At 44.1% G+C, this 13,809-nt stretch overlaps 1 protein-coding gene across 12 annotated transcripts in view; it reads left to right on the forward strand.

Moving 5' to 3' along the window:
• LOC306649190 (uncharacterized protein) overlaps window positions 1–13,809 on the forward strand; it is a 50,294-nt gene that overhangs the window by 13,907 nt on the left and 22,578 nt on the right. For 2 of the 12 annotated variants that reach the window (XR_013760593.1, XR_013760594.1), the window contains exon 1: window positions 4,366–4,679. The exons of 5 other annotated variants lie outside the window; for them this stretch is intronic. The gene's annotated coding sequence lies outside the window, so the exon portion shown is untranslated. 5 more of the 12 variants (XR_013760595.1, XR_013760589.1, XR_013760590.1 and 2 more) reach the window with 5 other exon arrangements.

Here is a 13,809-nt window from a genome sequence, read left to right on the forward strand (position 1 = left end):
CCCAAATCTTCAAAAGTGACATTCCTTTTGTAGATAGATATTTCCTATGGAAACCTGTTGCAGTCTCTTTTGGCCACTGTGTAAATCTGTGGCCTTGCAATACTGCAGAGGGGACAAGGAATGTGGTGCTGGCTCTGGAGCCAGACCATCTATTTGCAAGCCTTGGGTCCATCTTGGGCTCCTGTGGGGCCTTAGGCAAGCCACTTAGCCTCACAGCGAGTCAGTTTCTGTGTCTGAAAGGTAGGGCTGCTAATGGTACTGTCCTCCTAGGTTGTAGGGAGGATTCGGGTGCTTTAAAGCATGTGGAGCACTTAGAACACTGCAGTGCCTGAGCCATAGTGAGCACTCATTGCGTGATTGATCTGCTAGTCTTTGAATATTTTTTGCCAGTTTATACACAGGGGACTGTAAGTTCCCTGAGGGTAGGGTCTGTGTGGTTCTTGTTTAGCACTTGTTCCATTGCCTGTCTGAGAGTAGGCATTCTGTGTGTGTATGTGTGTGTGTGTATGAACAGAAGGGTTATAAAAGCCTGTCTTAATTTTAAGTCCCATGACCATGAGCTGAGAGCTCCTTATTTTGAAGGTACAAATGTGAACCTTATTTAATCTGAGAGCATCAGATATTTATTGAGCATTTTTGTGGGCCAGAGCTAAGTGCTCACCATAAAGATCTCACTAACTTTCATCCCCATTCCATTTTACAGTTAAAAAAACAGAGGCCCAGTGGGGCACCTGTCTCTCATCACAGAGGAGATCTAGTGCAGTGGTTAAAGGCTGGAGCCCCAGAACTTCTGTGTCTGAATTAAGTCTACACCCTGTCACTTTCTTGCCGTGTGACCCTCCAGCCTGTAACTTCTCTGTTTAGCTTTCTTATCTATAAAGTTGGAATGGTTAATAGTACTGCAAGGGTAACTGTAAGGGTGAGGAGAGATTGTTCACATGAAGTGCTCGGAACACTGCCCTGTGCATAGCAAACACCAGGGTGGTAGTGGTTGTTCTTAGCCAAAGCCTTTCCATAGTGACTCCCAGGCTGGTTCAAAGGGTCCACCAGTGATGTTTAATCATTAAGCTGCATTGCCTTTGTGAGCTGGCGCCCTCACCTCTTTGGATGGTGAGATGGTGAATGAAGCAGCCAGGCGAGCAAGGGCAGGGTAGGGGCTGCTGGGGCACAGATCCAGCCCTGGCTCCATCTGTGAATAGGTGGCCCTGCTCCTGGATTGGAGGTAACAAGCTAGCTGAGCTATCTTTGTTACCTTTGAGCTTTCTCGTAAGCCCATTCAGATTGCCTGGACCACGTGTCTGATGAGTAAGGAGTCCTTTTATTTCCCTCCCCCAAAGGGACTATTGGCAGAACAGCTCTCTTTGGGAATGTGCCTGTTCATGAAGACCAGCCATCTCTGGGGGAACTCCGGTGGCTGGCATGTTCTTGTGGCTGTTGAATAAGTCCCTGTTAGAAGCTGGCACGGCAGGTTCCCATTTCCGCATTCCAGACACCCACAGCAGCTTGCGGGAGGCACCACCCCAGGTCCGGCCAGAGAGCTTAAGCAGGTGGCCTTCACCTTAGAAGACGGGATAACAGCCACACCTGGGGCTAACACTTATACCCGCCTATTCTGTGATCAGGGCTGTGTTCCAGGATGCCTTTTAGGTGAGCAATATTTATTAACTTTGGTAGTGACTTGTAGAGAAAGTTAATAACGTGCTTCTTTGCGGGATTTAGACAGTTGGCTTTTTTGTTCTTTTTTTTTCTTCCCTCTTCTGCCATGAAATGTTTACCTATCTGCTCCTAACTGTGGAGAAAGGGTAGGCGGAGTGTTGAAGAAGTGAGAAGAAAATGGAGGACATTTATCCCAAGAGGAGGAGTCAGTGATTCTTTAGTTGAGCTCCTACTGGATGCAGACTGTTCCAGAGCTGGGGGACATCCAGCCTGGTACAGATGAGCTGTGGAGTCTTGGGTGAGTCCTGTTCCCTCTCTGGGCCTCAGTTTCCTCTTATGAAATGGAAATAGCAGGACCCACTGAGTCATAATTGTAAAGTGCTCAGAGCCTCGGCACAGAGTGGTACTCGAATGTCAACCATCCCTGTATGTCTGCCTTCCCCCTGGCCCCCCAGACCCTGTCTGATCTTAACTGTAACTTTGCATCTGCTCACCTGATATACTCCAGCGACTGGCCACTTGCTCTTTCTCCCTCAGTGCCCCTCTCTGTCTATTCCCTCTGCCTGGAGTCCTTCCCCCACAACCTCCCTTAAGCTGCCTCCCACCTCCCAGTCTGCTCAGATGTCACCTTTCCAGTGAGGCCTTTTTCTTTTTTTTCCAGTGAAGAAATCAAATAGCACCTTTTTGATCAGGTCAGTTGTGCCCTTTATACTCCTTTGTTTTTCTTTATAGCATTTATTCACCCTTGACTTATATTTGTTTATTATCTGGTCCTCAACTGTACACTCCATGAATGCACAGGCCCTTTTGTCTCTGTCCTTGGAGAACAGTGCCTGGCACCTGGTAAGGGCAGGATAAATCATTTTATGAATGAATCTGTGATACCAGGTGCCCCATTGTCTAAGAGTGAGTGGCTAGGCTCATTTAGGGGTTGATTGGAATGCCAGTGTATGGAGGAACCTGTGGCAGTAGAAGAGGTGGCATTCCCACGTGCCTCCCTCCTCATGGGCACCCAGCAGTTCTTAGGGGCTCTGTGCCGTCGCTAGCCCTCTGGCTTCCTGTTCCTCAGCCCCTCCAGGCTGTGCAGCCCTGACCCTAGCAGTGATTCATCTGGGTATCCTGGGATCATGTGATATGGCACGGAAGGCCTTGGTGCTAGCGAGTGTGGAGGATGGCCAGTGAATTCAGGTGGGGAAAGATTTGTGGAAGACACCCCACATATGCACCTGCCACATATGTGGAAAGTCGATCTTTATCTCCAGACTGCTGTGCGTTCCTGCAGCAGCGAGGCCAGAGGATGCCTGGGAAATAGGAATGAACCAGTCAGGCACAGTTTATCGGTCTCCCCTGCTTTAATAGGCAATAATTCTTGCTCTGGGGCTGAGCAGGTTTTAATTAAATGGTGAGCTTGAAGAGTCTGGCTGTGTAATAGTTGACACATTCTCATCTGTTTTCTGGCTCCTGGTGTCAGCAGTTGATTCTATAAAGATCTCCTGGGCAGGGCTTCCCCGAGCTCTGTGGAGTGAGGTCAGTGGCCCTCTCAGATTTCTCCCAGCAGCATGAAGCACTGAGGTGTGGGTGGACTTGGTGCTGCCCTATCACACATTATCATTCTTCAGGACCTGCTGCTATTTTAAGAATGTGCAGGGTGGTAGAGAGCTGCTCCTACAGCAGGCGAATGTGTCTTCTAAGCTAAGGTGTAGTTGTTTTGGGATTGAGTTGAGGAAAGACCATTTTATATAGTGCATGAGTCCTAGCACTGACTAAGCTGTAAGCATAGTATTTATCTATCTGGGCCTCAGTTTCTTTGCCTGGAAAATGGGACTAATTAAATGCATTAAATGAGAAGTTAAAGGGAGACCAGGCAATGTAGCACTGGAGCTAATGCATGGGAAGACTCAAGAAATGGGAATGGCAATTTTTTTGAAAATTTTTTTAATTCAGGGGCACTCAACCATTAAGCCCCGTCCCCAGCCCTTTTTTGTATTTTATTTAGAGACAGGGTCTCATTGAGTTGCTGAGGCTGGCTTTGAACTTGAGATCCTCCTGCCTTAGCTTTCCGAGCTGCTGGGGTTACAGGTGTGTGTCACTGCGCCTGGCAGGAATGGCAATTATTTTTATGAATTGATCTCAAGTCCCTTTTTATTACTTTCTACTACTTTCGGTAAGGCTCTTGTTTGTAGGCTCCTCTCTCCCTGCTCTCTGGCCCACCCCCACGTCAGCATCCTCCCATGTCCATTGCTGATGGTACCAAGTACTATAGTGTCTTTCCACATTTTTCTCTATGGTTATATAATGCTATAGGGGGAGATATTATTCTAGAAGGGATGATAATAACTTTATTTTCCTGCATTTTGTTTTTCTAAGATAGCAGTGTTGTGTGGAAATGCCTCTTCAGTCCTTGGGTAGCATTCAAATTTGCTTGCTCCGCCCCCATGCTGGGGATGGAATCCAGGGCCTGGAGCATGCTGGGCAAACACTCTACCACAGAGCTACATCCTTATCCCAAATTTTGAGGGTAGTGTTGGGACTGGGCATTCAACTCAGGACTAGTACATGTTACGCAAACAACCTACCCCTGAGCTACACCCCAGCTCCAGCCCTTTTAATTTTTTTGATACAGGGTCTTGCTGATTTGCCCACGCTGGCCTCTTAACTTGTGATCTTCCTATCCCAGCCTTCCAAGTAACTGTGATTACAGGTATGCACTACCTTGCTCCACTTAAAATCATATCTTCTTTCTTTTTTTTCTTGGTACTAGGGTTTGAACCCAGGATCCTGCATGTGCTAGTCAAGCACTCTACTACTGAACCCCAGCCCTTTGAATTTGCTCTTTTTAATGGCTGTATAACACACGATGGTGTAGGTATTCCATAATTTATTTGACCAGGGTGTTGCTGATGTGGATTCCCTTTGTTTCTAGTCCTCCCCTCCAAAAATCATTATTTTTATTCTTTTTTAATTAGATCACAGATATCCAACCTGTTCAACCACTTCGTTAATCTGAGGTCTAGCCTTTCCGGGTAAATATGAAATGGTAGCTTAATGATGCTGTTTGTCCAGATAGGAGATGTATTTTCTGCAGGTTCTCACCAGGCCCAGCACAATGATAAACCATCTACTTTAAATACTGCTTAATTATAGAAATGATGAATAGATTCATCACTCTTACACAGATTAGTTGTGCCTAATGGGCATTTACTGCAGAATCAGAGAGAAAGGGCAGATTTATGTGTTTTCCTATTAGCCATCTTTGTTGGAAATAAGAATATGCAAGAGCTTTTTTTGGGGGGAATGTTTCTTTTTTTTTAGGTGGGATTTTAGTGTGGGAATGTCTTTGTATTCATGAGATTGTAGTGTTGTACCCAGATAGGGCTTATTCTAGTTGTCTGTTGCTGCACAGTGAGCTGTACCCCCAAACTTAATACCTTAAAATGGCAAGTGTATTTATTTATTTAATTTGTTCTTTTTACGTATACAAGGCAGTAGAGTGTATTTTGACATATCATACATACATGGAGTATAACTTCCCATTCTTGTGGTGTTATACATGATGTAGAGTTACACTGGTTGCGGATTCATATACAAACGTAGGAAAGTTATCTCCAATTCATTCTACTGTCTTTCCCATTCCCATCCCCTTCCTTTCCCTTCAGTCCCCTTTGTCTAATCTAATAAATTTATATTCCCCACCCCCCCACTATGTATTGGTGTATCAGAGAGAACATTTGACTTTTGGGTTTTTTGGGATTGGCTTATATCACTTAGCACGATTGGCTTATTTCACTTAGTCTTCAGTTTCATCCATTTACTAGCAAATGCAATAATTTCTTTCTTCTTAATGGCTCAGTATTATTCCATTGCATATATATACCACATTTTCTTTATCCATTCCCCTGTTGAAGGGCACCTAGATTAGCTATTGTGAATTGAGCTGCTGTAAACATTGATGAGGCTGTGTCACTGTAGTGTGTTGATTTTTAAGTCCTTTGGGTATATGCCAAGGAGTAGAATAACTGGGTAAAATGGTGTTTCCATTTCACATTTTCTGAAGAACCTCCATACTGCTTTTCCAGAGTGGATGCAGTAATTTGCAGTCCCACCAGCAATCCATGAGTGTACCTTTCCCCCCACATCCTCACCAACATTTTTTGTTACTTGTATTCTTGATAATTGCCATTCTGACTGGAGTGAGATGGAATCTCAATGTGGTTTTAATTTGTATTTCTCTAATTGCTAAAGATGTTGAACATTTTTTCACGTATTTGTTGACTGATCATATTTATTCTTCTGTGAGGTGCCTGTTCAGTTCCTTTGCCCATTTATTGATTGTATTATTTGTTTTTCTGGTAAATTAAGTTTTTTGAGTTCTTTATTTATCCAGAGATTAATGCTCTGAGGTGCAGGTGTTAAGGATTTTCTCCCACTCTGTAGGCTCTCTGTTTACATTCTTGATTGTTTCCTTTGCTGGGAAGAAGTTTTAGTTTGATACCATCCCATTTACTGATTCTGAATTTTACTTCTTGCACTTTAGGAGTCTTGTTGAGGAAGTCAGTTCCTAAGCCAGCATGGTGAAGAGACAACAGTTTATTATTCCTTGTGAATCTGTGGTTGACTAAGGTTCATCTGGATGGCTCTGCAGATCTTTCTTGGGGCCTCTTATTTGGCTGCAGTCAGAGGTAGATGTGGGGGCTGGAACATTGAAGGTGGTTTTCTCAAATGGTCCCTTGGGGATGACTGGGTTCGTTTTTCTATGTAGTCTCAGGACCTCTCCTGTGTGGCCTTGCCAGCCAGTAGCTGGAATTATAAATGGAAGTTCATGACTTTCTTAAGCCTTAGGTCTAGAATTGGCCCCAGATCACTTCTATCTTCATCTGTTAGTTAACGTGAGTCATAGTGTCAGCCCAGATTCAGTGCAGGAAGGATGGTGTAAGACTTGAGTTCCAGGAAATGTGGCCCATTGCGGGCAATCTTGACTACCATGTGGCTCATTCTCTTGCAGGAGAAGAGCAGAGCTAGCAGGGTAAGGTGCTGCTGCCACCTCTCGTGCCCTGGTCCTCTGCTTCACCATCATTAGCCCTATGGTCATAAGATACCTGCTCCACTTCCAGCCCCAGCCCTTGTTATTAGCAGGAAAAAGTACAGTCTTAAGGAAGGAGACAGCACCTCTGTTTAGGAAACCCAAGCCTTCCCTGAAGTCCTGAGCAGACATCACTCGTGTCTCTTTGGACAGTACTTTGTGACATGACCACCCCTGCTGCAAGGAAGTCTGGGAAATGCAGGCTTTTAATAGGATATATTGCCACTCTGAGCAAAGGGTCAATAAAGAAGGAAGAGTAGAATGGACATGTTGGGCAGGGACCTACAAGTGGTCTATTCAGATGACCATAGACGTGGGGAAGGGTAGACTGAGGTAGCATGCATTCATCAACTATTAGCAAGTCTTCGGGGTGCAAGGCACCGGGCTTCTTACAGATGCAGTAAGGGTCAGGGGAGTGCGCATATCTGGGAGTTAAACTACCCAGGATCATTTGTAGGCCTTGATCAAATAATTACCCAGTTCCTATGTCTCATGTAGACACTCAAAATCAGATTCATGATCATAATAGTAGCTGATCCCATTAAGGGATTAACTGCTGCAGTAAAACTGTACTATATTTTCCCTTAACCAATCTGTAAACCTCACAGTGGCTGTATGGCATAGATGGAGTTATCTTGCCTTTTGTCATATGCAGAAACAGAGGCACAGAGAAGTTAAATAACTTGCTATCTGTCTGCCAGCGAGAGTTAACATGCTTCTCTGCTGGTATGGCTCTAGAGGTCACATAGTGAACCACTGTGCTATACTATTTTAGTTTATTGCAGGAAAGGTTTCTTGTTGAAGTGGATATATAAGAAACAGTAGAACAAAACATTAAAAAGAAGCCCCTCAGAACTGGGATTGCGGCTCAGTTGTAGAGTGTTTGCCTAGCATGTGTGAGGCACTGGATTTGATCCTGGGCACCACATATAAGTAATAAATAAGGTATTGTGTCCATCTATTACAAAAAACATTTTTTAGAAAAGAAGCCACTCACTGCTCCATCCGTCCATTCCTACTTCCTGCCTCATTGATCTATCTGTCAGTAATTTGTTATTTCCTCACCTGTATCTAAGTGCAGCAGTTTGCTGAGGATTGAGCCTATGGTCTTGCACTGCGAACACTCTTAACATAGAGCTACATCCCCAGCCCTAAATGTATCCAATTTTAAAAACTGACCTTTGATTATAAAACTGGCTTAATCATAATCTTGGTGCATGTTACATTGATGCTTTTAGTTCATGCAAAAATGGATATGATAACAACAAATAACCATTAGTTTACTGTCTGTGTCACCCCCGGCCTGCTCTTCCAGATGTGACCACTGCCTTGAACTTATTCTTGGTATGTACACGTGTTTTTCACTTAGTATGATTCTACGATTGACTTAGACTGTTGGGCATAGTTGCAGTTTGTTCATTTTATACTGCTGTGTAATATTCTACTGTTTGAATACATCACATTTTTGTTTTAGTCATTTCCATGTGACCACTGGACATCTTGTTTTTAGTTTTTTTTTTTTTTTTTTTTTTTTTGCTGTCCATCTACTGCTGTGAATGTTGTTACATGTATTTCCTGGTGTACATGGACAGAAATTTCTTTTTGGTATGTGCTAGACATAAGATCTCTGGGTGGTTGGATTTGATTATTTTACTTTGCCAAATACTCTCTAAAATTTCCCATCAAGGATGTGTAAGAAAATAAAAACAAAATATAGGGATATATGAGTTGCTCTTATCCCTATGTCTTGTCACACTTGATCTAATAAAGCTTTTTAATTTTTGCCCATCTGATGGATAGGAAATGAAATCTCATTGTGGTTAGTGTGCAGTCCTCTGAGACTTGTAAGGCAGAATCTCTTTTCATTTGTTTCCTCTGGATTTTGCTTGTTCATCTACTTTGCCCCTTTTTAAATTTTTTTCGTAGTAAATGGACACAATACCTTTATTTTTATTCATTTTTATGTGGTGTTGGGGATCAAACCCAGTGCCTGACACATGTTAGGCAAGCGCTTTACCAGGGGATTGAACTACAACACCAGGCCATCTCTTTTTCTTTTTTTTTTCATTTATTTTTATTGTAAACAGATGGGATACATCTTGTTTCTCTGTACATGAAGTAAAGGCATACTATTTGTGTAATATACATTTACATAGGGTAATGGTGTTTGATTCATTCTGTTATTTTTTCCTTCCCCCGATTCCTCCCACCCCTCTTTTCCCTCTATACAGTCCCTCCTTCCTCCATTCATGCCCCCTCCCACCTCCCATTATGTGTCATCATCTGCTTATCAGCAAGATCATTTGTCCTTTGTTTTTTTGAGATTGGCTTATCTCACTTAGCATGATATTCTCCAATTTCATCCATTTGCCTGCATATGCCATAATTTTATTATTCTTTATAGCTAATATTCCATTGTATATATATACCACAGTTTCTTTATCCATTCATCAGTTGAAGGGCATCTAGGTTGGTTCCACAATCTGGCTATAGTGAATTGAGCCACTATGAACATTGATGTGGCTGTATCTCTGTAGTATGCTGATTTTAAGTCCTTTGGGTATAGGCCAAGGAGTGGGATAGCTGGGTCAAATGGTGGTTCCATTCCAAGCTTTCTGAAGAATCTCCACACTGCTTTCCAGAGTGGCTGCACTAATTTGCAGCCCCACCAGCAATGTACGAGTGTACCTTTTTCCCCACATCCTCACCAACACCTATTGTTGCTTGTCTTCTTGATAATCGCCATTCTAATTGGGGTGAGATGGAATCTTAGGGTGGTTTTGATTTGCATTTCTCTTATTACTAGAGATGTTGTCTTCTTCTTAATATATGAATTCGTAGTTGTTCTTTATCTTCTCTGGGTAGTAATCCTGGGGTAGTAGACTGTTAAAACTAATGAAAAATTTATGTTTCTTAGGTCATCTTTTCCTTGGATGTTGCCTCTCTTGTTCACTACCTGCCTCCAGCTCACAGTGGCTCTTCGAAACAATCTTCAGTTTTGGGGTATTTGTGTAGATACGTGATTAAACCTGTTCTGTACACTGCCACAGATATATTGATTAGGATTAATTTCAACAGGTGATAATAGAAAATGATCTAAAGCAATATAACAGTGGACTCAGCAAGATGAAAGTTTATCTTTCTCTTCGGTAAGTTAAGGAGCCCAGTGATTAACAGGCCAGGGCTGTACTCCTTAGGGATCCAGGCTGCTTCTATCTTCTTGCTCCATTATCTATATCCTGCCACCTCATGGTTCAAAATGGCTGCTCAAGCTCCATCCATTATATCCCAACAAGTTGGAAACAGGAAGGGATGAAGATGGACACTCTTGTTTCTTTAAAGAGATTTAGTGGAAGTTGCACACAATGATTCCTTTTATACTGTTGCTCAGAATTTAATTTCAGTAGCTGAAAGGGAATCAGGGAAATATAGTCTTATTTCACATGATCTTACTCTTGACTAAAAATTAAATTCAGTTCTTAAAAAGGGCAGTCGAAATAAAGGATTAAGTAGCCAGCAACTTTACTAGTTCGGCAGTATTTCCTAAACAATGGAGTTTAAAGGAGTTGGTAGACACTAGGATGGTACTTCTACATGATGCCCCTTTTAATTTGTTGATTTATTACACAAATATTTATTGAGCACCTGTTTTATGCAGAAACTGTTCCAGGAGCTGGGAAGAGTAATGAACAAAACAAAGCCTGCACCTTTGCAGAGCTGCCATTATAAATGGGGGGAGAGTAAACAGACTCCAGTAAATCAGGAGAGGCGCAAAGAAACCAAAGGAGCCCTCAGCACCCGGCACTGTTTTCCAGTTGGAGGCCAGGGAAGGCCTCTTTGATGAGAGGACATTTCACCTCATGAGGGAGCCATGTGGGTATCTAGGGAAGAGCTCTTGGGGCAGAGGAAAGGGCCGCTATGCAGGCCCAAGGCCAGATGGTGCCTCACAACCTTGAGGGACTTTGGAGGTCAGCCATGCTGGAGAGAGAGGTGGGCAGTGAGAGTGGAGAGGTGACTAGGGCGGACCTTGTGGGACCTGGTGGGCTGCAGAGAGGGCTTTTGGTTTTATCCAGAATGAGCTGGAGCTTGGAGACGGTGCTTAGCTAGAGGGAAACATGATCTGATAATCAGCACTTGTTAGTAAGAGCAATCCTGAGCTCTCTCCTCAGTCGCCCTACTTTGTGATCACTTTAGACGCCTTTCAAAATGAACAAATAACTTCAATTATTAACTTACGAGCTTTCTAACTTTATCTGTATCTGCCTTTACCTGCTCCCCACTGGATTATTTTAAAGCTAAATAAATAGTATTTGTCTATAAAAGATAAGGATTTGTCATGATAAATACTTAACAGTACTCCTTATATCATCCAGTGTCCAGTCCATGTTAACACTTAAGATATCCTAAATATCATTCTAGAATTGGTTTGTCACAGTCAGGACCCTGTAAGTTTCCCATGGGTTTACTTCTCATGTTTGTTAAATGTTATTTAATCCGTGGTTTCCTCTCTCTCTCTTTGTCTCATAGTTTATATTTTGAAAAAAGCCTTGTCATTTGTCCTGAACATGATTCAGTATGGATCTGACTGTGGCCCTGCTGTGCTGTGTAGTGTGTTCTTCTGTCCCTGTGTCTTTGTCAGTGAGACTGGACGAGGCTCAGGTTTGAGATGTACACGTGTACGCGCACACACACACGCTCACACTCACTCACACACACACACACACACACACACTTTTGGCAGGAGGGGAGGCAGTGGGGACAGGGCATTCCCTTAGGCGTGGCCATGGGAGGTACATAAAACCCCTTGTCTCTTTCCGTGTTCTGTATGCTAGTAGCTGGCTATGGGTAACTGTATTGCCTAGATCCGTTATGTCCGTGGTTTGCAAAAATGGTGACATTATAATTCTTTCCCTCTTTATCTATTAGCTGGAATATCTCTCTAGAGAGAAACTCCCCTCATCTATTATTCAGTTACCCTGAGGGTACTGACACTTTTGAACTTTTGTTTACATTGAAAATGAGTATTGAGCAGTTGGACTGCTGGTTCCTAATCTGCTTATTATTTCCTTTTGGTGATTCAAATCTTGTCTTTAATTTCGAGTTCATCCACTTCATATTTACTGGTCTCTGCTTCTGCTGTCCTGGGCTTGGGAACTGATAAACTGCTCCCAGCTGTCTCCTCTGCAGGGTCAGGCCTCACCTTTGACCAGGTGGGGCCTCGCTTGAGCTTATCAACGTAACCAGGAGAGGTGACTCCAGACTGCTGACATTTCCTTCTCTCTCTCCTAGCCATATATTTTCAGACTTTACAGTCTGCAGAGTTCCTGCTCTGTGCCAGGGGATTAATTCTTTATGCTTGGGGCAAGAGGCTTTGGAGCGTTTGGATTTTTCTGATCTGACCCTCCATTCCTAGACAAAAGAACAATAAAGGGCTCTGCTGCATTGGAGAGGCTAGTCCTTCTAGTAGCCTGGCCAGGCATGAGCTCTGACCCCAGTCACTATTGTCTGGGTCATAAATTCTTTAGAGTAACAGCACGCTTGAAATCATTTGGATGCTTTGGGATCAGTTACACATTATACTGCATGATATCCAAGGACCTCTTGACTTCTGGAGATTACAACACATTTATTCCCTCTGGGAGGAGAATATTTCATGTGCAGTGATGTGCAGTTCATTAATTCATTTAATTGTTGACCTATTCAGCAAATATTTATTGAGCATCATGTGATTCATAGGCTGGGGGCCCAGCCTGAGAAAGCCCCTCCTCATCCTAGAGTGTCTGTTTAGGGTGAGGGACACAGACAGTAAAGAAGCAAACAGATTCATAAGATCATTCCACAGGGGGATGAATAATGCTGTGAAGTCCCTAAAGCCGAGTGGTGAGCGAGGCACACCTGGCATGTGGAGGGGTCGCAGGAAGCTGGACAACTGGGGTAGTTGTGGGAGGCATCCCTGGGTGGTGACTCGTCAACAGAGACTGGAATGGTACACAGGTGCCAGCCTGGTGGAGGATCTAGGGAAGAGATGTCCTGGCAGAAGGAGCAGCAGGTGTGAAGGTGCCAAGGCAGGGATGAGTTTGGACTATCCGGGAACAGTGCACCTGGCAGCTAGAGCCCTGGAGGATGCGCTTGGCGGGTGAGCACGGTGAGGGCCTGGGGAAATGTGAATTTGGTTCTTAATGTCCTCCGTCTCCTGCCCTCTGGCTACTGGAAGAAGCAGAGATTGAACCGGAGGAAGTAGAAGTGAGGCAGTTGTGGAGGCCACCCAGCCTGAACGAGGAGAGAGGTATGGCCTGGGTCACAGTGGTGGCAGCGGCACTAGAGAGAGGTGTGTGACGCAGCTGAACTTTGCCAAGGGGTGGCCAGCAGGGTGAAGGGTTTTCCAGGGAGCCGACAGTGGCCTGTGGGTTCTGGGAACAGCCCAGCCCCTTTTCACCCCAGCTGGCCTGTTCTACACTGTGTGCATCTCATCTAATCGCCACTGCAGTCGGCTCTTATTTCCCATTTTGCAGACGAGGAAACAGAGGCCAGAGAAGTGACGCTTTGATCCTTGTCATCAGCTTTTGGAGTTGGAGTTGGAATCTGGGTTCCCCTTTCTCCCTCCTTGCAGTGACAGCCATTAATGCTTGTTGGTGACACAGTCTGTGCCCAGGAGGAGCCCATGTCTGAGTGCTAAATTTATGAAGTGTCGGGGGTGTCAGACTCACTCTGGTGGCCTTTCTCCCATCCCCACTATGCTAGATCCTAACCTGCCTTTTATTACAATATTTATTACAAGGGAGAAAACAGGGACTTTTCAGTTGCTGACACATAAGTAACTTTACACGTGGCCCAGATAAGGTGTGTACGGCTCCCGACTTTGAACTCCAGAGCCTGCTTAACTGATGGGCTGAGAGTTTCCTCGCCTATCAAGTCCTTCTTATTACCTTTTCCAGTGCTTTGCAAGTAAAGGGAACTTGCCTTTATTTCTGTTTGGCACTTCAGCCGGGCAAATGACTTTACTTGCTATCCTCTAGGAGGGGGGAGTGACCCAGCCTCCCCTCCCCACATGTGGCCTATTTGAAAAGTGGTCT

This window comes from Sciurus vulgaris (genome assembly GCF_902686455.1).
Source record: "Sciurus vulgaris genome assembly, chromosome: 17".
In the NCBI taxonomy this organism is placed as follows: domain Eukaryota; kingdom Metazoa; phylum Chordata; class Mammalia; order Rodentia; family Sciuridae; genus Sciurus; species Sciurus vulgaris.